Source organism: Mesoplodon mirus (assembly GCF_964341445.2).
Source record: "Mesoplodon mirus genome assembly, chromosome: 10".
NCBI classification, from domain to species: domain Eukaryota; kingdom Metazoa; phylum Chordata; class Mammalia; order Artiodactyla; family Ziphiidae; genus Mesoplodon; species Mesoplodon mirus.
This window is the reverse complement of record NC_138986.1, coordinates 9,259,552-9,283,136: the sequence shown is the minus strand read 5'-3', so window position 1 is coordinate 9,283,136 and position 23,585 is coordinate 9,259,552. Positions and strand designations below refer to the sequence as shown.

The window sequence follows — 23,585 nt, the reverse complement described above, 5'->3', positions numbered from 1 at the left end:
CGCCTGCCACTGCAGGGGACACGGGTTTGTGCCCCGGTCCGGGCAGATCCCACATGCCATGGAGCGGCTGGGCCCGTGAGCCATGGCCACTGAGCCTGTGCGTCCGGAGCTTGTGCTCCGCAACGGGAGAGGTCACAACAGTGAGAGGCCCGCGTACCGCAAAAAAAAAAAAAAAAAAAAAAATAAAATAAAATCAAGTCAGTGAAAGAGGACATGTCTCATAATCTCAGGTTGCTAAGCAACAAGTCTACTCCACAGCATCTCTTCTTTTGTTCAGGAGATTCTGGAAGGTTAGCAGAAAGTATGTACCATTTAAGACAAATATATATATGTATATATGTGTGTGTCTATATATAATATTAAATTATTATAATTATATTGAATATATATTATATTGATCATATTTATATATCACAAATATATATATTTTAATAGAATAATTTCTAGGAAAACTATCCAATCTGTGGACTTTGTGTTCTCTTATTTCTCCAAGCCAACTACCTATTCCATCTTTCAACCTTATTAAGACAAATAAAATTAATATTTAGAATTCTTCTTTAGAGAAATGAATATCAATGCATATTTTCTCAGGACTTCCCTGGTGGTCCAGTGGGTAAGCCTCCACGCTCCCAATGCAGGGGGCCTGGGTTCGATCCCTGGTTGGGGAACTAGATCCTGCATGCATGCTGCAACTAAGAGTCCACATGCCGCAACTAAGAAGCCCACATGCCGCAACTAAAGATCCCACATGCTGCAATGAAGATCCAGTGTGCTGCAACTAAGACCCTTCACAGCCTACATAAATATATTTTTTTAATGTATATTTTTTTCTCTCATCCTTTAAAAATTTTCATATAAGATTTAAATTTTTCGGGGGTCCCCTGGTGACCTAGTGATTAGGATTCCAGGCTTTCACTGTCCGTGGCCAGGGTTCAACCCCTGGTCGGGGAACTGAGATCCTGCAAGCCGTGCAACACAGCCAAAAACCAAAAAAAGGTTTAAGTTTTTCTTAAAACTAATATCAAAACCAAATATTTTCTTACTGTCCTACCAGTTGATATTCATAATTGTCACTGTAGCTGTTTAGGGTTGCAAGGCCAGAACTCCAGAAGCTGATGGTTTCCTGTAGGGTAGCTTGCCTATAATTATATGTACTTAATTTATAATGATTTCTCATCTCATATACTTTTACTTCTTAAAATAATAATTAAAAGACTTAAACTAGTACTCATATTAAAATAGATAAATACAGAATCTTTACCTAATATATCTAATCACTCATTTAAAAGATCAGAGAATAGCAAGATAAAACTCATCGTCCAATCACCTTTCCAAGCTGAACTTTCTCTATCACATCTCACACCCCTGCCAAGTGGTTGCCCAGTCTATTTATTCTTTAATACCTCCAGTTATTCCTTTACTCAAAATATCCAGAAATAAATACTAGTTAACGTGAACATTTCCCACAAATACTTAGTGTTATTTTTTTCCAAACTATTACAGTTTCCACATGAACACAACTTATTCATGCATCATCCACCCATCAACTTGTTCATTCATTCATTCATTTAGTCATCACATATTTAATCACTACCTGCTACCGTTCTAGGCACTGGAGATGGGGATACAATAGTAAACCATGAGACTTGCTCTTTTTCCTCCTAAAGTAAAAAAATGCTCTGATGTCTACTTAGAGCTTCAACAGTTCAAGATAGCCGAGCATCTATGTTAATATTAGCTGCAGTTTTCAGAAGCTTAACAAAATGAAATTTATTTTGTACTCCTTTAGCAGTCCCACGTAGGTATTTCTTGTTGGCAGTCAGCTCTCCATCGTGAGAGATTCAGAAATCCAGGCCCTTTCCATCTGGTGGCTTTGTTCCCTGGGGCCTCAAGTTCTTTGTGTTGAGCTGGCAGCCAGGGGAAGAGTTAGGGTGGAGAAGCACACCCATTTCTTAACTGCTGTGGCCAGAAGTGACACATGTTACTTCTTCTCACATTGCATTGGCAAGCAGCAGTCATATGGCCCCAATTAGGTAGAGAGGGGTGCTGGGAAATGTTGTCCCTGGCCAGGCAGAGACTTCCTAGTTACAGCCTTATCTTAGGGCAGACAACTAGCCACCTCTGCGATGCTATCCCAAACTCTTGCATTATTTTGCAGGTGTGAGTAAGGTTACTTCAATGTAAGCAATGGGGATCACTTGCCTATTTCAATGTAATGTTGCTGGGATGCATCTCTTTTGTAGCCTGGTTCTTAAACAGTACATAAATACTTAAATCTTTCAGAGCTTCTCTCCTTCTAATTTTTTTATATAACAAAAGTTATTGAGTATCTAATAAGTGATTCTCTTTGGAGCAATGCTTAATTATATAGGTATGACTTCATATTTGTATTCATTGGTCTTATTGGTAAACATCACTTTCATCAGTCTCTGATTCTCAGAATTATCAGTTACAGAATCTAAGCTTTTTATGGAGCTAAACTGAAAATGGCTAGCATTTACATAGAAGTTATCGATTTTACAAAACAGAGACTGTAATGGTTTAAGTACATAGTCTTAACCAGAGATTTATTTTCCTAAATGTGTGTGGGTTCTAGTATATTTTCACTGATTTGGCTATTTAGAGTGCTGATCATTTCTGTTAACTTTCATGAATGACAACTTTATCACATTTTATTCTCTATTCAATTTTTGTCTCGGGGCTTCACTGTCTTCATTTTGTAAGTAATGTCACTGATTTGTTTATGGAAACATAAGCAAAATGGATGTAAACGTCACTGAGGTCCTCAGAGCTAAATGTAAATTACAACGGTTGGGGAGATTTTTCAGCTAGTAAGAGGAAACCCGACCTAAAACTGCTTAAGCAAGAAGGGGATTTATCATCTCAGAGAACAGGAAGTTCAAGATAGTGAAAGACTGTAGAATACATACAGGGTTGGGTCTTCAGAGGGTCAGAGTGGCCTCACAGACCAGTTCTCGCTACCATGCTGTCCTGGCTGCGTGAGCTGATGCCTCTGGTGGCCACAAGATGGCAGCAGCAGCCCCAGACACTGCATCCTCGCCTAGAGGAGGAGCCTTCGGACTTTCTCAGGACTTCATCCTTTACGTTCTTAAGAATTAAGGGCCCCAAAGAGCTTTTAAAATATAATTATATGGGTTATATCTATCGATGTTTACCATTTTATAAATTAAAACTGAGAAACTTAAAAAAATATTAGTTTATAACAATAGTACATCTTTATGTTAATATAAATCACACATTTTTAAATGAAAAAACAACTATGTTTTCCAAAACAAAGAAATCTAGTGGGAAGAGTGGCATTGTTTTACTTTTTTTTTACAAATCTCTGTAATGGCTTTTTTAAAATTTTATTTATTTATTTATTTTTGGCTGCGTTGGGTCTTCGTTGCTGCGCGCAGGCTTTCTCTAGTTGCGGTGAGTGGGCAGCTACTCTCTTCATTGTGGTGCGCGGGCTTCTCATTGTGGTGGCTTCTCTTGTTGCGGAGCACGGGCTCCATGGCGTGGGCTTCAGTAGTTGTGGCTCGCGGGCTCTGGAGCACAGGCTCAGTAGTTGTGGCGCACAGGCTTAGCTGTTCCATGGCATGTGGAATCTTTCCAGACCAGGGCTCGGACCCGTGTCCCCTGCATTGGCGGGGGATTCTTAACCACTGCACCACCAGGGAAGCCCTGTAATGTCTTTCTTAATAGAGAACAAGTGGGTTCTCATATCTACTTCTGCACCCAATCTGTTGTGATATTGCACAGCATGTAACCTCTGGATAAGACTAATGTACATTCATGAGAGAATGCGAGTGAAAATGCAAATGACATCTTAGTATTTTTAAGAAATCAGTCCCACAACTTTCCCGGGAAAATGTCCTCATATTTTTTTTAGGAGCTAAAAAGCTGTTTTCAAAAGGCTTCCCTTGCAGACTATCACTCAGGTTTAATTGACCAGAACAGGATCACTTGCCTATTTCTAAGAAAAGAGAATAGAATTGTCAAGATTGGTTTATACCAGTGATTCTTCCGTGTGGGTCAGAATCACCTGTGGAGTGTGTTAAAACACAGGATGCTCAGCCCCCAACATGAGGGTTTCCATCAGAAAGTTTGAGGTGGAGGCTAAGAATGTGTGTTTCTAACAATTCCCAGGTGCTGCTGTGGCTGGCCTGGGATCCACTGTGAGAACCGGTGGCTGAGACCCGGATGGGGGTGGGCAGTGGCCAGGCTTCCGGGAGCACCGATCAGTGGAGGACGTGGACAGCTTAACACACTGGGGTTTGTTAGCAAGCAAGAGGGGAGAACGGTGGTTGGTCCAACCGTGTTTGCTGTACTTATAGCCTCAGAAAATTTATGGTAGACGCCTGCAAAATGGAGAAATACTTGAACATTGGTCCTGTTAGTGACTTCATACTGGTGACCAAGTATATTTTGGATTCATGGTCAAGGGAAGAAAAGGGTGAGTGAGGGAGGAGGGACAGAAAAGGAAAGGATGGGGTAGAGACAGAAATTTGATTTTAAAATGCTCTTTCTTTCTTCTTCTACAGCTTTCCTAGCTTAAGAAATGTAAATTGGGTGAATTTGACATGGAGAAACTAAATGTTACGGGGGAGGTCTACGCTTTGCAAACTCATTTTGGCACTTTATACTTTAACAAGTCCACTGAGGTCTACAATTACGTGCAGCCAAGCCTCCACCCCCTGGCAGTTCATCTTGTCCTTCACTTTAGCTCGGCCAAGTTAAATGAAATATTCCTGACAGTGGGTTGTTATGAATATTCCAAACTATAGAGAAGCCACAGGTTAGGAAGGGGTCCTATGCATTTCTCTCTATTAACAAATCTCATTGAAAGAGTAAAAGAGTTTTAGCATGGGGAAGGATCAGGGACCAACAACCCCTCCGCCTTTTACAGGCTGAGCAGTGAAGATCGGAGAGGTGGAGTATGTGTCCAAACTCACCCAGTCACCAAGTGATGGTACGGATGATAACCCTGGGCCTTGTGACGATGTCTGTTCTTCCCAAGTTCCAACTAGTTCTTCCATGTGGTGGCTAAAGCAAAGACAAAAAGAAGATATAACAAACAGGTTATATATGACAGAGTAACAGCTGAGACGCAAGTGTTTAAGGCGTTTGATATTGGAGTAAAGTCGTTTCTGCTGTATTATGTTTTGGCTACGAGACTTACACCCTGATCATCTTCAGTCCCAACACGACAGCCCTCGGCTTTCAGCTCCACGACTCTCATCCCCAGCAGCTTCCTGGAGGGCAGCCAACCTTGTGAGGTTTGAGACCAAGCTGGTTCCAGCCCCGCCCCGGCTGCGCGCGCAGCTGCCCCTGGCCAGCCCCAGGTGAGGCCACGATTCCATCTTCTCTGCGCTCTTGGCACCTTCACCTCCGAGGCCTCCGGACCGTGGCTGGCCTGTCATGGCCCTGACACTGAGCCTGGAAGAAGCTGGGGGTGGGGTGGGGGGCGCTGCTCTCCACTCACTCCTCCTCCTTCAAGAGTGAGGCAGTTTTAGGACCTCGCCAAAAAAAAAAAAAAAGTTTGCCCAAGACAACGATGTACTTTAAACACAACAAAATTAGAATTGTTGGACCAGGGGGGTTTCAAAGGCCAGTGGTAGGGTCCTCATTGCCAAATCTCCTTCTTAATGGCCTGCAGTTGCCTCAGATTTCTAAATTATAGGCAATTTTTATTTCATAATTTGAAAGGTTTTTTTTAAGCTTAAAATGCTGATTCACAACTGATTCAATAGATTTCTGTAAATGAGCCTTCAAGTTAAAATGTCTTAAGGAAACCATTTTCATCCTGAAAAGGCAGAGAGAAGGGAATAGGGAAGGGGTTGGTGGAGGTACGGCAGGCGATGAAGGGCACCCACCCTGAGTAACAGGGAACAGAAAGAACAGTAAAAGTAAGAACCAGCAAGGCACAGCATTTGGCTCATGGCAAGCATTTAATACACCGGAGCTCTTATTTTTGGTTGAGTACCTATTACGTATCAGGCACTATACTCAGTGCTTTACATAAATTATTTCATTTCATTCTTTCAGCAGCCCTGTGAGGTAGATATTGTTATTTGAATGTACTGTTAAAGAAGTGGTGTTAGGTATGTTGTTCTTTTGTTTGTTTGTTTGTTTGTTTGTTTGTTTCCAGTATGCGGGCCTCTCACTGTTGTGGCCTCTCCCGTTGCGGAGCACAGGCTCCGGACGCACGGGCTCAGCAGCCATGGCTCACGGGCCTAGCCGCTCCATGGCATGTGGGATCTTCCCGGACCGGGGCACGAACCCGTGTCGCCTGCATCAGCAGGCAGACTCTCAACCACTGCGCCACCAGGGAAGCCCAGGTATGTTGTTCTTGTTATCACTTGTTCCTAAGTGGTAGAAGCAGGACTTCAATGAAGATACTTGCTTCGGAGACCATTCACACCACCGCTCACGCTGTGGGAAACTGCAGAGGTGGAAGACAGGCCTGAGAGCCTTTGCAGTTTTGCTGAGAGTTGGCTGCATTTGTGCCAAACAGTGCTTGAATAAAAAAGAGTTTGCACATGTGAGCTATAAGGAAAACTATGGTATTAAGAGAAGAGTGGTTTCAAGGTTAATATTTTTTCATTTTGCAGAAGAAAGAACGCCGACGTTGTTCAGTCTTAATGGTATTTGTTAAATCATTTTTAGGCTGTTATATCCATTGCATTTGTTAGGTCAAGAAAAGTTCTTCAACTGCATATTTTCATCTTTCATCAGTTTACTAACTCTTTAAGGTCTAACAGTCAGGTCAGATTTTTCAAAATTTGCTCCAGGTCCTGATTGCTGATCCCAGTTAATGCAGTTGAAGCAAAATATTCATTACATTGAAATGAGGGAGGGTTATCTTTTATGTTTAAAGTACTCTAAGACTTGAATGTAGTTTTACTTCTGAAAGGTGTCAAAATTAATTTTAGAGATGTTATAAAATGCGATTCAATAACGCTCATATTAATACTTCTCTTGAACACATTATACTTATGTGCATACGTTAATGAGGCAAATAATTATCGTTTAAAAACTTCTTAAAAATTAAAACAATCTAGGCAGCACTTGCCAACATTTGTGAAATTGTAGGTATGTAATTTCAGGATTTAAAAGACTCTAGTCCATCTCTTTTATTTTCTTTCTGACAACCAGAAATTCACGGAAGCCAGAATTCTTAACTCTGAAGCCGAAGCTGATGTGAAAATTTTGGCAAATAGGCAAAACAGAAAAAAGTGCAGAACACCTGCAAAGATTAGCTGCTATACTTAAATATATAGGGCGTGTTATGCCTCAAATCAAGAAAGGGTGCTGCTCTTGTCCATTTTTCAAAAAATACACATACGTAAACAGTCACACAATCAGCAGTGTCATTTCTGGGTACGTGATGGAAAATGAAGGACGGATGCATAAAGTTTCTGTTCCTAGAAGGACATCAATTTAATGGGGGGGGGGGAAAGGCTGTGAATTCTTGTTCCTCTGTGTGAGTTAAAATGACGCTATCCAGTCCTTTCCCCATAAGACCAACTGAAAAAGATACGATATATCTGAGATCAGATCATCACCATCAAAGACACTTCAGTGACTGTCTTCATGGAGACATACGGTGGTTCACACTACAAGCAACGTGCGCTTTCTAGAGACTTTCAACTTCAGAGTGTGATATCCACTTCCGACTCAAATTAAGTTCGGACCGCACACAAATCATTACATTACCGGGTAGGAAGGATTCCTCAAGGGAGCGGGGTTCAGACCGGACTAGTTACTGTTTTCACTGTTGTCCAGTCTGTGTAGTTGCCCCGAGGGACGAAGACTGCGGGGTGCGCGTGTGTGACACGTGCGTGTGTGTGACACGTGCGTGAGAACGGGTGGGCGCACGAGTGGGTGTTCGGCGGTTGTGTGTGCGCGTTGAGGGAGTGCTCGCGAGTGTGCAGTGGCTGGAGGGTCTGTTGAGTTGGGGGTTTCGCGCGTGGCAGCAGGCAGGTGACGAGCGCGGCAGCAGCTCGGGCCGCGGCAGAGCGCGAGGCGAGGGTGGCGGGGGCCGCGACCCCAGTCCGGAGCCAGCGGGCGTCAACGGCCGGGGCGCGGGTCCCCGGGGGCGCGAGGGCGCGAGGCTGGCTGGGGAGGCGCCTGCCAGCCGCGCCGGGTCACGTGGCGCGGTCACGTGGCGCACAGCCGGGCCCAGCGGCGGCGGCGGCGGCGGCGGCGGTGGCGGCGGCCGAGGGAGGCGGAGACTCCGCGGAGACACTGGGGGAGGCGGCGGCGGCGGCGGCGGCGGCGGCGGCGGCGCGGGGCTGCTGGAGGCGGAGGCAGAGAGGCGCGGAGGAGCGCGGGGCCGCCGCCACCGGCGCCCGGAGGTGAGGCGGGAGCCAGGCTCTTGTCACCGCCGTCCCGGCCCCGGCGCTGTCGCCCTCCCGTGGAGGAGGTGGCGGGCCCGACCGCCGGCCGGAGCGCCCTCCGGAGCCGGGCCGGGCGCCTGTCCCCTCGGGGCGGGCGCTCGGGCCCCCAGCCCGGCCAGGCCCCTCTGCCGGGCGCGGGCGGGGGTGCGACGGGCGGCCCCCGGCCGGGGCTCGGGCGGGGTGCGGCGGGCGAGCCCCCTTGGGTGGGCTTTCCTGAGGGCGCGGTGAGGAGACGGTGGCCGACACCCGGCTCCGGGCGGCGCTTGCTGCCGTTTAGCGGTTTTAGTCTTTTGTTTCAGTGTCTAAGAAAATGGGGCGATAGAGGAGCTTGGTGTGCGCGCGCGCGCGTGAGTGTATGTGTGTCTGTGTGTAAATCAGGAGGCGTTTGGCTTGGAGCCATTTTTTTTCCCTTAATTGTGGAGACAGAAAACCCCTTAATTGTGGAGACAGAAAACCACCTTAATTGTGGAGACAGAAAAAAACGGTTTCCCGGGGGAAACTGTGCTCCTCCTCTTCCTCCCCGGCGTCTGGATGGAGTGGATTTCCCTCCTGGCCTCTGCCCACCTTCTTGTCCTCCAGGCTGTCCCCCTCCCGCCTGGCCTTCCTGCCGCCCCACCTCCGTGAAACCCCCGAGCGAGCGGGGTGTCTGCAAAGCGGCCCGGTCACCTGTCGTGGCAGCTGCATGGAAATGCTGGCGCTTCTGCTGTTTGGTCTGTGCTGTTTCCTCTGGCAAATCACGGGGATTCCGCTCAGAATGCCAACCCTTCCTCTTTTCTCTCTGCTTAAAAACAAAGTGCATGATGCTGCGTCTGAAGTTTGACCGGCTCGGGCAATTAGTAGAGAGAGGTGTCTACTTTTTCTTGTCACACCACTTTAAGGTTGGAAAGATGAGGTTCATCTAGCTTTGTGGGAGGAAATAAGGGTGACACAGTTCTGTCGGGGATGGATGTGACTTATCTGCTAAATTGCCATGGTGATCAGAAAGTCTTCTAACACTTCTCCCCTGGTGGACAGTCAGCTCCCCTTACAGGGAGCTCTGCCCTGGATTTCTCTATTTGGGGATTGTCCTCCTCTTTGTATTTTGCAGTAGTTTAGCAGCACCTTAAGGATACCCAGTAGGCAGGTTCTTAAAAAAGCACAGGGAAAATAATTTATTTCTAAAGTTTTGAAGAATGTAAAAACCCATTTGGGAGTCCCTTTCTTTGTGCCTCTCTGTCTGTGTCTCAGGTTTGCATTTCTTGGAGTTTAGTTCTTGCAGGCAAGGCCACCGGGAATGGTGCTGTGGTCCTGGAGGATGCTCATCCCCAGGCCCTGCAGCACTGATTGCTGGGATTTGGGGTTGTGATGGATGGAAAGTGACAGGGCTCCTTGCACATAGCCACGCTGCAAACCAGAGGCAACTGCCTGGACTCCTGGTGATCTGGTGGGGCAGTTTGGAAGCTGATCTCAACATTGTACAATGATAGCCACAGTCAGATTGGGACTCAGCCGTCCCTTTCTATTTCTTGGTAGTTTACTGTTGTGGAAATGAGTATATGAATAAATTGTGAATAGCTAAATCTAGCGTTTAAGCATAGTACTTAATTTGTGTGAGAGAGTTGCTAGAGGATGTGAATTTCTTTGGAGAATTTTAAGTGCTCTATTTTAGTAAGGGCTGTGAAAGTAGCAGTGTTTTCCTGTGATGGGGGAGGTGTTGACCTCTAGAGTTGGAAGTATGTAGTACTGAGTTAGAGGGATCATATAGGGAAAATTTTTTTTTAACATAGTGAAGCTTTATGACATGGGAGAAGAATAGAAAGCCCGAGTTAACTTCCTGTGCCCGAGAAATAGTAATGTATTTACTACTATTTTAAAACCAACTTTTCATTTAGAAAAGATGTGTGTATCATATTGAACTTTCTAGTTTTCATAGGGAGCTATATGAGTAGTAGTTTGATTACTTACATTTTCCCCACCAAAACCCTGCATGGAAAAAAACTTTTTTAAGCCATAAAAGGATATGTGGTTCATGAAACCTGTTTTATATTGAACCATCCAACACTGATGCTGAGATCCCCAGTGATGAAAGCACAATAAAGAGACAGCGGCCTTCCTTCAGGCTGCAGGTCAGCCCTCTCACTGGGTAGTGTGGAGCACAGAATGCAAAGCCCCAGTTATCTTTTGGTTTCATTGCAGGTTCACTGAGTATCTGAATTTCCGGAATGTTTGTTGAGTGCTTTTCATGTGCAGGGCTAAGCTAGGACATTGTTCTTCATCTGTTCCACTGCATTTACAGTATCATTTATCTGTTTCCTGTTCTGTCCTGTGGATGGAGAAAGATTGAAGATAGATTGAGTGACCCAACTATGCATGTGATTCATCAAATGCATTAAAAAATTGAGTAAGGGCTTCCCTGGTGGTGCAGTGGTTGAGAGTCCGCCTGCCGATGCAGGGGACGCGGGTTCGTGCCCCGGTCCGGGAAGATCCCACATGCCGCGGAGTGGCTGGGCCCGTGAGCCGTGGCCGCTGAGCCTGTGCGTCCGGAGCCTGTGCTCCGCAACGGGAGAGGCCACAACAGTGAGAGGCCCGCGTACCGAAAAAAAAAAAAAAAAAAAAGAGTAAAACTTCTGTTATGAAATGTCTTGATTTAGTTATTGCATTGGTTTCTATTGGTTCCTACCCTGTGAAGTATTTTCAGTATTACCAAAAGCTTTTCCCAAATTGTACATTTGTCCTTAGTGAGACTGCAGGGAATATGTAATTGAAATGTCGCATTTCTTTTAATTTGGTCGGGATAATGTTAATTTAGTCAACTAAATTTTAACATATTAAAATACTAAGTTTTTTATGATAAAATATACATAACGTAAAAGTTACCATGTTAACCATTTTTAAGTGTACAGTTCAGTGACATTAAGTACATTCACATTGTTATGCAACCATCACCACCATCCGTCACCACCATCCGTCTCCAGAAGCGTTTCATGTTCCTGAACTGAAACTTTGTATCCATTAAACAATAACTTCCCATTCTGTCCTCCTCCCCCCCACACACACTCCTGACCACCACCTTTCTACTTCTATCTCCATGAATTTGACTACTTTAGGTCCCTCATATAAGTGGGATCATACAGTATTTGTCCTTTTGTGACTGGCTTATTTCACTTCCCATGTTTTCAAGGTTCATCCATGTTGTAGCATGTTTCAGAATTTGCTTCCTTTTTAAGGCTGAATAATATTCCATTGTATGTATATATTACATTTTGTTTATAAAGGTTCTAAATTTTAACATACTAAGTGTTAGCAACTGAGGTAATCTCATGATGATCAAGAGCTCTTACTGCAAATTATTTAATTATGATTTGTTTAATTAAAACAGAAAATCAAATTAGTTATTTTTAAATTTTTTTTAATTTTTTAATGCACAGTACCTTTTTAAAAATTTTATTTATTTATTTTTTATACAGCAGGTTCTTATTAGTTATCTATTTTATACATATCAGTGTATATATGTCAACCCCAGTCTCCCAATTCATCCCCTGCCCCCCCCGCCCCAACTTTCCCCCCTTGGTGTCCATACGTTTGTTCTCTACATCTCTGTCTCTATTTCTGCCTTGCAAACTGGTTCATCTGTACCATTTTTCTAGGTTCCCATGTATGTCTTAATATACAATATTTGTTTTTCTCTTTCTGACTTACTTCACTCTGTATGACAGTCTCTAGGTCCATCCATGTCTCTACAAATGACCCAGTTTCGTTCCTTTTTATGGCTGAGTAATATTCCATTGTATATATGTACCACATCTTCTTTATGCATTCGTCTGTCGATGGACACTTAGGTTTCTTCCATGACCTGGCTATTGTAAATAGTGCTGCAATGAACATTGGGGTGTATGTGTCTTTCTGAATTAAGGTTTTCTCTGGGTATATGCTCAGTAGTGGGATTGCTGGGTCATATGGTAATTCTATTTTTAGTTTTTTAAGGAACCTCCATACTGTTCTCCATAGTGGCTGTATCAATTTACATTCCCACCAACAGAATGCACAGTACCTTAAAAAAATATGGGAATCATAGGGGATGAAACTAATATGTATGTTATATCCTTTCTGGGTCCTTTAATTTCCCTTCCACGTGGATAGTGACATATGGTACATCTTTCTGAAATTTGCAGCTGATGCAGACGATGTTTTTTTTTCTCAGCTAATGTTATAATGGTGGTATATTTTGCTGTATGGAAGAGCACGAAGGACTCACCTTGAGGTATACATTGTATAGGAATGTTTGATTCTGTCCCTTTATTTGCCACTCTCCAAAATCATGAGTTGGTTCCCTACCATCTTCCAATGGTAATGGAGCTAGGGTCTTTTCTTTCCTTTTTTTTTTTTTTTTTTTTTCTTTTTGAGGACCTTTATGAACTCTTCTGTTTTAGCATATATGATGTGTTTCAGTCCATTTCAATTATTGTCCTTTTGATGCTCAAATTGCCATATCTTTGGGCAGATAGACTTATTCAGTTTGGCTCTGAGTCCTTATGACACAGCTCTAGTAGCCTATAGTAGCTTCCTTGCTTTCTGGTGTGACAAGATGTTCCAGGCTCATCCTATAGCCTTCCTGTTCCAGGTTTGGAAACAGAACAGACCATTTTTTTTTTTTTTTTTTCTTCTTTTTGCGGTATGCGGGCCTCTCACTGTTGTGGCCTCCCCCGCCGCGGAGCACAGGCTCCGGACGTGCAGGCCCAGCGGCCACGGCTCACGGGCCCAGCCACTCCACGGCATATGGGATCCCCCCAGACCGGGGCACGAACCCGCATCCCCCGCATCGGCAGGCGGACTCCCAACCACTGCGCCACCAGGGAGGCCCATAGACCATTTTTAAAAGAAAAATAAAAGGGAAAGTAAATGACCAATAAATATATTAAAATATTCAATTTTACTAGTAATTGAAGAAATGAACTTAAAAGCAAAAATAAGATACCATTTGTTATGAACCGAATGTCTCTCCCCCAAATTCTTATGTTGAAGCCCTATCCCCCAATGTGATGGTATTTGGAGATGGGGCCTTACAGAGGTAATTAGGGGTAGGGTGGAGCCTTCATGATGGGATTAGTACCCTCATCAGAAGAGACAGACACCAGAGAGCTCACCGACCCCTTCCAAAACACTTCCCTCCCCGCCCCTCACCATGCACAAAGAAGGGGTCATGTGAGCACATAGCTAGATGGCAACCACTTACAAGCCAAGATGAGAGGTCACAAAAGAAATCTGCCTTGTTGGCATCTTAATCTTGGAGTTTTCAGCCTCCAGAATGGTGAGAAATAAATTTCTGTTGTTTAAGCCACCCCAGACTGTGGTATTTTTTAATGGCAGCCTGAGCCAACTAAGACACCATATTTCAATGATTATATTGGCAATGTAATTTAAACTCAATTTAGACCTTACTAGATGTGAAACAATTTGGTAAAGCTTGATATAAAGTATTATGTTATTATGATTACTTCGGGTATCCCTTCTCTTGGTAGTCTTAATATTTGGGCATTTACCAGTTTGGAGTGGGAATAAGGATGATAGTAATTCCCAGTGCTGGTGAAGATGAAGGGACATGTATACTCTTTGGTCTCAGTAGAGGTGTAAATTGATGCACTTATTCTAATTTTTTTTTTTTTTTTTTGGCTGTGTTGGGTCTTCGTTGCTGCATGTGGGCTCTCTCTAGTTGCGGTGAGCAGGGACCACTCTTCGTTGAGCCGTGTGGGACTCTCATTATGGTGGCCCCTCTTGCTGTGGAGCACGGGCTCCAGGTGCGCGGGTCTCAGTAGTTGCGGCACGCGGGCCCTAGAGCGTGCGGGCTTCAGTAGTTGTGGCTCGCGGGCTCTAGAGCACAGGCTTAGTGGTTGCGGCTCGCGGGCTTAGTTGCTCCATGGCATGTGGGATCTTCCCAGAGCAGGGATGGAACCCTTGTCCCCTGCATTGGCAGGCAGATTCCTAACCACTACGCCACCAGGGAAGTCCAATGCACTTATTCTAAATAGCTACTGTTATGTGTCAAAACGTAAAATTTGCATAGCCTTTAACCCAGCAAGCCCACATTTAGGAACTTATCCTAAAAAATAGTAGGAAAAGTTAGCAAAGATATATGTATACAGTAAAGAACTATTTACTATATACAGTTATTTAGTAAATAACCTTAAGTAAGGAATTGATTAAATAGATTGGGGTACCTTCTTTGCATACAGCCATTGAAAATAATGATATAAATCTATATTAACCAATCTGGAAAGATGCCCATTATATATTATTGAGTGAAAAAGAGAGGTTATAGAACTGTAGGCATAGCAATTACATATAATATAGGCATAGAAAATGCTGAACGACTAGGCTTTGGAGGCCAAGAATCAGACCTTCGAGGAGCAAGGCTTCAGGAACCGCCTAATGGACAGTCTGTTTCAGGTGCCATGTCTTGAAGACAGCACCCACTGATTTCATTCTTGTGTCGGAAGATTTAGTTTTCCTGGGGAGAGACTATGATTGGCCTTGTTAGGTAATTTGCCCTTTGGCTGTGTGTGTGTGTGTGTGTGTGTGTGTGTGTGTGTGTGTGTGTGTGTGTGTGTGTGTGTGTGTGTGTGTGTGTGTGTGTGTGTGTGTGTGTGTGTGTGTGTGTGTGTGTGTGTGTGTGTAGGATTGCTCTCAGTTGACAGTCCCACAAAGATATAGAATGGAGGAATCACAAGGTGAGTTGGGGTGCTTTTAACTAAGGAAAGGGAAGACATTCCAGGAAGACAAGGCGATAGATGCCCGCTACACATTCAGTTAAAATTAAATACATTCTTTGCTCATAAACATTGAATTAATTACTGCATCTCCATAAATTACTACAGACTCTGATAAACTTGGGCTTTCTTTTCCTTTTAACTTCTGTTTTTGGCATGTTAGGACCTATACCAGTGGGTCAACTCTATTTGATTTCTGGCTTTCATAGAAAATGGGTCAAAATTAAAATTTTGGATTATTCTTGGATTGTAAAAATTATGCTATTTTCCCTTTAAATGTGGTTAATTCAGAATCAAATATATTTCTCTGATGTCAGTAAGTAGAAATAGAAGTCTTTGCGCTTGTGTGGTGACAAGGATACCCACCTTTGAGAGAAAGAGTATTTTAAGAATAGAATGGAAAAGTAGTGTTTATGGAAAGCCTCCTAGTAATGGCGTAGTAGGCTGTAGAGTGTAGAAAATTATTCTGTAGGTGTGCAGAGGTGCTGTGCAGATAATACAGACTCACTTGAACATCTTTCTCACTGGTATTATTTCTAATCAAAAGCACAGTTAGAGTCAAAATGGATGTGAAAGAGCTTTGAGAAAGATAACACACACTACAACTTAAGATTCACAGTTTCTCACTTTTTAAAAATTAAAGACTTAATTTAGACCTTAATGGATGTGAAAGGATTTGGAAATGCATAATATAAGTTATTATGTTGTTACAATTATTTCTGCTGTTTCTTTTTTCGGTAGTCTTAATACTTGGACATTTTCTCCCAGTTTGGAATGGGCATAGTAGAGCCACTGGGTTATAGTTTTTCTTGTGTCAGATCTGTTCGTGTCTGGTTAAGGCTAAGAAGTTGGCCTTTTTCGTGAATAATTTTTATGACAGTCTCAGCCTCTCATCTTAAGTCTCACCTGTTGATCCCAAGCTAGTTACTGTGTGGGACACTTGGTTCTTCAGGCTCTTTGGTATCTACTTTCTAAAACTGTTGCTCAGTGTTTTCAAATTCTCCTTTGATAGAGGCAAATATCACTGGGTTCAGAATTTTTTCATCCTAACTGAATGTTTCTTTGACCAGTTTCTTGCAATCAGCAACGGAAGATTAGTTTAAATTTCGGAGGCCGTTACACCTGGTGTGTGTGTGTGTGCACGTGTGTGTGTGTGTAATTTTCAGTCTCTGGCAAGAGAAATGAAGAGTCTTGTGTAGAACATACTTTGAGTACCATGTTGTTGGCCCCCTACGAACCTTTCCTTCATCTTTGGCTTTTAAGAGTATATGATACCGTCCTGGGGAAACACATGGCATTGTGTCAGAGTGCCAGAGGTCCTCCATGAGGACAGGCTGGTTAGTACTGGGACAGTTTTAATATTCCAGAAAAGCTGATCAGTAGTGACGTTACCATGTGCTGAGATTATGCAGGATTATCTTCACATGTAAATCAGTTTCTTAAGCTTCAGACAGTCCCCTTAGCCACAAACCAGATGGACAAATTCAGCTCCAGTGGTTAGAATATCAAAACATGTGTGATAAGAAGTTAGCCTGATACTGTGGATGAAAACCCTGGACACCAGAGCTGACATTTCAGGTGGCCATAGTTACTGTGTTAAATCATCAGGAAGTGTATGTATTAACATATGTCATGTTACACAAGAATGCCTTCAAGAAGTCATTCCTGGATTTAACTTACCTAAAAGAAAGAAGTTTAAGGAGGTTGGCTCATGGGGACAGCTAGGTGGATGAATGTGGCTAAACCCAGGTCACATTTTCCAGGGCCTCCAAATAGTTGGAACCCTTCTTGTTTTTGTGCTTGCCGTCTGTTCCCAGGAAATGAGAAACCCAGTCTGTGTTTCCTTTGTAGGATGTTAACTTTTCAGAATTTTCTGATATCTGAATGATGAAATAAACTCTGTAATAATTGAAATGCTTGGAATAAAATACAGCAACTCTTAGTAAAAGAAAGCTCACAGTTTGCTTATCTTATTCCAGTAGTAGTAATTTTTAATACTGTGACAAAGTGAGAATGGAAGTGGCACACACGTTGTCTCCTCACCCAGCTTTGATTTTGAGGGACTTGGGGATAAATTAAGTAGTGTGGGATCGGGGTCCCGCCCACAGTCCATCCGTCATAGCTAACTGGAGCATCACTTCCCAGCCTTTCTGGATTTATGGCGTCCTGTTTGTGTTTGATTTTGCACCTGCTTCCTCCTCACCATTCTCACAGCTCCGACAGCCAGGTCTCTGTTTTCAGTGGAGAGCGAAGTGCTGATACCTGAAGTCCACAGGTTATCACCATAATTCAGTTTTATCTAATTATGTCAACCTTTAATTTTAACTAATCAGCACCGAATCTTTTCTGGACCATTAACAAGCTGCACAATCACATTGCTGTATGGAATAGATTTATGTAAGTTTTTGATCAACTAATTAACGTTGTTTTGAAAAATTTCGTGATACAGTGCAGTGAATAGGACTTGTACTTAGGTGTATTTATGTGCAAGAAATGGGATAGAGAAACATTAAGTACCATTGTAGGTCCCTCCTAGGCTACAAATGCTTTTCTTCACAGAGGTATTCATAGAAGCAATAATGTTTATGAGGTGCTTTGACATCAGTCTCCTATGAATTTAATGTAATAAGTTTATTGTAAATAAGTAGAGAAGTCTCAGGATTAACCCATGGTTCAGAAATGGTGTATCGTTTTTAATTCTGAGAGCCTTGGGATATCCCATTGTCTTCCCTTTCTTTGCTGTCTGTGATTTGCAAACAACGGTTATCTCTGCTGTTAATAGTCATAGAAATGGAATCTCCTGGGCCGTCCTTCACCCGTGTTCAGATGGTGAAGTTTTTCTCTTTCATGTGACATAGAAGGATGTGCGTGTACTTGGCTTTGCGGAATTGAGCTATTTCTCTGGTGTATGTAAGACAGCTGAAACTTGTGGGAGAGGGGTAAGCACTGTCACGTGAACTATACCAATAATCACTGGAGGTCAGTTTAAGCCAGTTACTTCAAACCTTTTACTAGATGGTTAATGACAAGCACAATTGGTTTGAGTTAAACCTCCTTTGTTGCTAATGAGCAGTAAGGTGGACCCAAGGTGAGATGTCTGAGGAAGGGAGCATGCTGGGGAGTCTGGAGTTATTCACAAATTAGATCATGAATGAGCTTCAAGAAGTTAAGATTGGGTTTAATTCTATTCTTCGTTTTGTGTCTACTTGGCCTTAAGTACTGTCTTAAGTACTTAGAGTTATTTTAAAACATAAACTACTATCTTGTAGCATAGGAAACTCCAGGTAAGTAGGGCAACAGAAAGTCTGCCTAAGGTTAATGGAAGAATGTAATCAACTGGGATGCAAACTTTTAGCTCCTGAATTTTTATCTAGTGGTTTTAATCATGGTCACACTATCCTGTGTGAAAAATATTTTATCTTTTGACTTCTATATTGTTTTATGTGTGGAACTTCAATGTTCTTTTTGCTTCTTAATTTTATTATGATAATATGACTAATATTAATTCTTAGTATAATTCTAACTCTGACATAATATAAACTCTACATATATGGGGACACCTTGAAAGAAGTATATTCTTTCTTCAGATTCTCTGGTCCTCTTCTAAATTTAAAAGCACAGAAATAACAACAACCAAAAAATTACTAAGATAGGTTGGTTCTAATATAAACTGCTGAGTTAGTTGTAACTATTTTATTTTAAGAAGGTGCTTTTTCTTTGAATAGGTGCATCTCTCTAGAAATCCAGGTAAATGGCGCTCCAGGTGGGAGGCGACTGCCCACCTGTGGTGAGTGCTTTTCTGATTCCTTTTTTTCTGATTGGCTGGTGCTGAAATTTGAATCTGGTTTTGACCTGCGAGGTGTTTGCACACCTTAGCCTTTTCTCAGGATTCCCACTTCTGGTTGTGGTTTGACCTGTTTTCACTATTGTGGGCATCAAGTAGGTAAGCTTGACATATTGCGCTCATAAAGAAGAAAAGAGTCCTAGATTCTAGAAGGAGACTTTGGTTAGCAGTGTCCAACAAATTGAACAGGGTTAGCAGCTGTGGGGAAGGCTGCACTGAAGCTCTGCTTTCTCTAGCAGAGCCCCCAGGTGTGGGGGGCCGTCAGAGGCAGTGGGTGGAATGGGAAGAAACGTGGTTTAAGGGGACTGAATTCGAGTTTGGACGTACAGATTTGAAATGTGTGAAAGCAGTTGTAGCAGATGGAGTACCTAGGCATGTGGCCTTTTTTAAAAACTATGAAGTTTGCTGTGTTATGTATATCAACCCCTTTTCTCGCATGTATATTATAAATATTTTCCCAGTTTCTTGGTTGCCTTTCAACTCCAACTCTGTTCATGGCATATTTTATGTATAAAAGTTTAAATTTTCTATGTAGTCAAGTCTTTCAATCTTTTTTCCATAGTTTCTACTCTGATGGTTTGCTTAGAAAGTCTTTTCCCATGCAGTGTGTTTTTTTCCCCTTCTTTTTTTTTTTTTTTTCCTTTTTTAAGCAGACAGGTGTTTTAAACTTTTTTTTTTTTTCGGTACGCAGGCCTCTCCCGTTGTGGAGCACAGGCTCCGGACGCGCAGGCTCAGCAGCCATGGCTCACGGGCCCAGCCGCTCCGCGGCATGCGGGATCTTCCCGGACTGGGGCACGAACCCACGTCCCCTGCCTTGGCAGGCGGACTCCCAACCACTGCGCCACCAGGGAAGCCCTAAACTTTTAAAAATAAGCTTCGTATATTAGAATAGTTTTGGATTTACAGAAGGTACAAAGATATTCCGTACAGAGAGTTCCTCCAACCCTTCCCCCACTTTGATGTTATCCTACAAAACTATAGGACATTTGTCGAGACTAAGAAATTAACATTGATACGTTGTCATTAACTAAACTCTAGACTTCCTTCTGATTGCACCGGTTTCACTGATGTCCTTCCCCAGGGCACTACATTGCATTAAGTGGGGTGGGTTGTGAAGAGGCAGGACCACACATGGCAACGTGCTCTGTGGGGAAGCTGAGCTCGAGACACTGCAGTGGTGTGGGACATGGCAGCTTTATGGTTTACAGAATTCTTTCATACATACACATGATTTAGATGGAAAATATTCTTGATCATCGGTCTTATTAGACACACCTGCCCCTTGGAAGCGTGTCTTGGGAGTGGCACTGTTCTGCATGTGTGCGACCACAGGGAACTTGGGCAGAGAAGTACCTCTCAAACTGTCCAGACTGCCCGTTGCTGCCTCCGTTTTCCCTGCATTGTAACTCCCTAACATGTCTTTGCTCTCACACTGTTACCTGGTTCTTCTGCCTGGACCGGAGTGGAAAATCATATGTTGTTGATTTTTAAGTCTCGGAGAGAAAGGCACCCTCATTGTGAGGAAGCGTTTTAAGTTCCTAGACATCAAAGTAAGCCCAGAACATCACTGCTTTCATCCTCTAGAATCAGGGTACTAGGCACGGCCAGTCTTCTAACTTTATTGCCCAAATGAAGGGTGATGTATCTAATGAGAAAAAATGTGGTTGGCGTAGATGAACGCATATCTTACTCTTTAGATGGGTTTGAGACTCTCTGTGGCTCGCTTGCCCATCTCTACCCCACAGTAAGTGGAGAAAGATGAATGAAGTAAGAGGTGGGGCGGGCAGCTGGGAAATTAGGTAGAACACAAGCCTTGTTGGGTGGCTCTGTGCCCACACTGCCTGATAGAAATAGCATTAGCAGGGAGGCCTTAGATACCTCTGCACTTGTTATCTGTAGGCATCACGACTCACACACGTTCACGTGAGTTGGGCTGAGCTGTCTCGTGGGTACCCACTGGCTTCTACTTGTGCGTTCAAATCAGTCTCTCCTCTCCTAACTGAAAACACTTAGGTTTTCTTAGCCTTTTCTGACTTGTAAAACACCACCACCCTGCCTTTTGATTTAGAAGGCAGTGAGAATATGATTGCTGTGCATGCCTGAGGAGGGGGGATCAATGAAAAAGTGAAGAGGACCCTGGGTTGGCTTTCTACAGACCCCTAAGACAGTTTCTATAGAGTTGTTCTGTTCCACCTCAACTCCGAGAGAATCGGTAGATCATATTGGAAAGCCTGCAACCAAGTCACAAGTAAATCAATAGAAATATAATTTTTAAAGCAGAGATCCATTAGTAGATTATACCTGCTTCAGTTTGGCCAGACAGAGACAACTTTTTTTTTTGAGGAGTTTTTCTTGGTGGCTTGTGACTTTTTACATTACAAGTTTTAGTTATAATCATTGTTTTTATAAAGCCTTTTTCCACATCTGCCGTTTTATCTGGTCTTCACAGTAACCTTGCACATTATGTCAAGGCTGTATTTTTTTATTTTATGAGAAAGCTGAGGTCGGGGGTTTGCCCACGGTCACGTAACTGTTAAACAGACGTCTTGGGACTTGAGTCTGCACCTGCTGATCGTAAGTCCTGCATCTTTTCTCTTACCCCCTCGTTTGCCCTGTGGCCTCCCGTCCAAGCTGCTGCTGCTGGTTTTATAGGTGCATGTGGGTGAAGCTAATGGGGTTTTCTCTTGGCAACAACCAGCACGTATCCCAGATTGATAACTAGCCGACCCTGTTGAGTGCATTTCTAACATCCTTTCTTCCCTTGGTCATGGAATTGGGGTTTTGTTTAGATACCCTCCCCGTCTGCATGTGCTGTGGGGAAGGCGATCCATCCCCAGCACAGGGGTAAGTCCTGATCTGTTTCAGCCAGTCACGCAGGTCCCACTCACCGTCGGTGACTGCTATAGGGATAAGCAAGAGACCTAGTTCTGGTCTGCCAGGGGTTCTGGAACACTTCTCAGTCTTAAAATGACAACACTAGGAAAGAGAGTCCTTTTCCTCTGAGTACAGTCCTGTCTGGATGTGGTGCCTGGAGTCGTTACAGCCGCCTTGCTACAATCTGAACGTGAAGCTGGTGCAGGGGAGAGGACACAGCTGAGAAAAGAGCAGCGAGAACTCCTCGGAGCCTTCCACGCACCTGCCTTTGGACGTACCGTGTGAAATAAATTTCCCTGTTGTCTAAGGCAACCGGAGTTGAGATTATCTGTGACGTGCACTGAAAGACATGCTAACTCGTTCATTCATTCATACCACGAAGGAGAAATACCGGGTATAAAGGTGGGATTTGATCTGGTCAGAAGGTCAGAGAGGGCTTCCCTGAGGAAACGCAGAGGCCTTGGTGCAAGAGGTGCCTTTTCGTGCTGGGCCTTGTGTCCCGTGTTCAAGGAGTTTGGTCTCTGTTGCAGGAGCAGAACCACTGAAGGGTTTCATGACTGGAGAGTGGCAGGAGAACACTGAGCTGTAGTTAATTTAAGCTGCCTCTGCTACAGAAAACCTTGGCTTAACATTCCAAAGAGGCCCGTTGGATTTGCTGAGCAGGCAAGGATCAGTCAGTGGTGAAGGCCCTGGTGATTGTCAGGGACGTCCACGAAACATGAAAGAACACCTCTGCTTGGAATCTGGTGAAGTAACCAATCTACTTTTCCTTTTCTTCCTCCTTGCCAGTGTGTGTGTGTGTGTGTGTGTGTGTGTACACGTATGTACATATCCATGCACAGAGGCAGCTTTCATGTTTTCTAATTCAGGTGTAATTTGTGAACAGTCTCGTTCTCTTAGTGTTTGATTATTTAAGTTAAAAAATTGCAGCTAAGAGATCTGTGTTGGCGTTACAAAAACAGGATAGATAGTTTCATTGTAAATAAAATTTTAAGGATATATTAATGTGGCTGAAATTGAACTTTTAGCATCTCCAGAGGTTTTCCTCCAGGTTTGATGTAATAAGATCTGCTCTGATTCTCATACATATGGATATATTAGAAAACTGGATTCCATCCCAGTGTAATCAGGCCGGGAACCAGCCTGAGCTGCAGAGTGGAACTGCAACGAAAGCTGCAGTCTCCTGTAATCATATTAGGATGCGATGTGGTCCCTCCCTATGTTTATTAATTAGTGGAGTTGTAATGAGACTCCCCCCCATGCTTTTAAGGATGCTGATCAGTGGGCATCTGGGCGGGATTTGAGTTGTGTTTGGGAGCCTTCTGTGTGCAGGTGGGAGGGATCCGTGTTTCAGGTGGTGGCAGGTGAGCCTCCCGCCAGGTCGGCATAATGGGAACAGGACTCTTCTGGGTCGCCATCTGTTTGTGGCGGATAGGAAACCAGCAGTGACTTCTGAGGAGTTCATGTTGAAATACTTAGGAATTAGTAATGCTGAGACTGTGCTGATCAGGTATTAGGAGGTAGGGGAGATAGACTGTGGAGTGGCTTTTCATCACTACTGGTTTCAGGACGTGGCTGCCTGGGTTCAGCAGCCCCCCGCTCCCACCTCCCCCAAACCGCAGCTCTCTTGTACCCACCCAAACGGCCACTCACGTCACCCCGGTTCTGTACTGAGTTGCCCATGGCAAGGGGACACATTATTGACACGACTATCTCAGG

The 23,585-nt window shown here is 43.6% G+C and overlaps 1 protein-coding gene across 1 annotated transcript in view; it reads left to right on the top strand.

Moving 5' to 3' along the window:
• Positions 1–8,051: 8,051 nt before the first annotated feature.
• TULP4 (TUB like protein 4) overlaps positions 8,052–23,585 on the top strand; it is a 246,763-nt gene continuing 231,229 nt past the window's right edge. The window contains exon 1 of the mRNA XM_082634188.1: positions 8,052–8,363. The gene's annotated coding sequence lies outside the window, so the exon portion shown is untranslated. The remainder of the gene's footprint in view (positions 8,364–23,585) is intronic.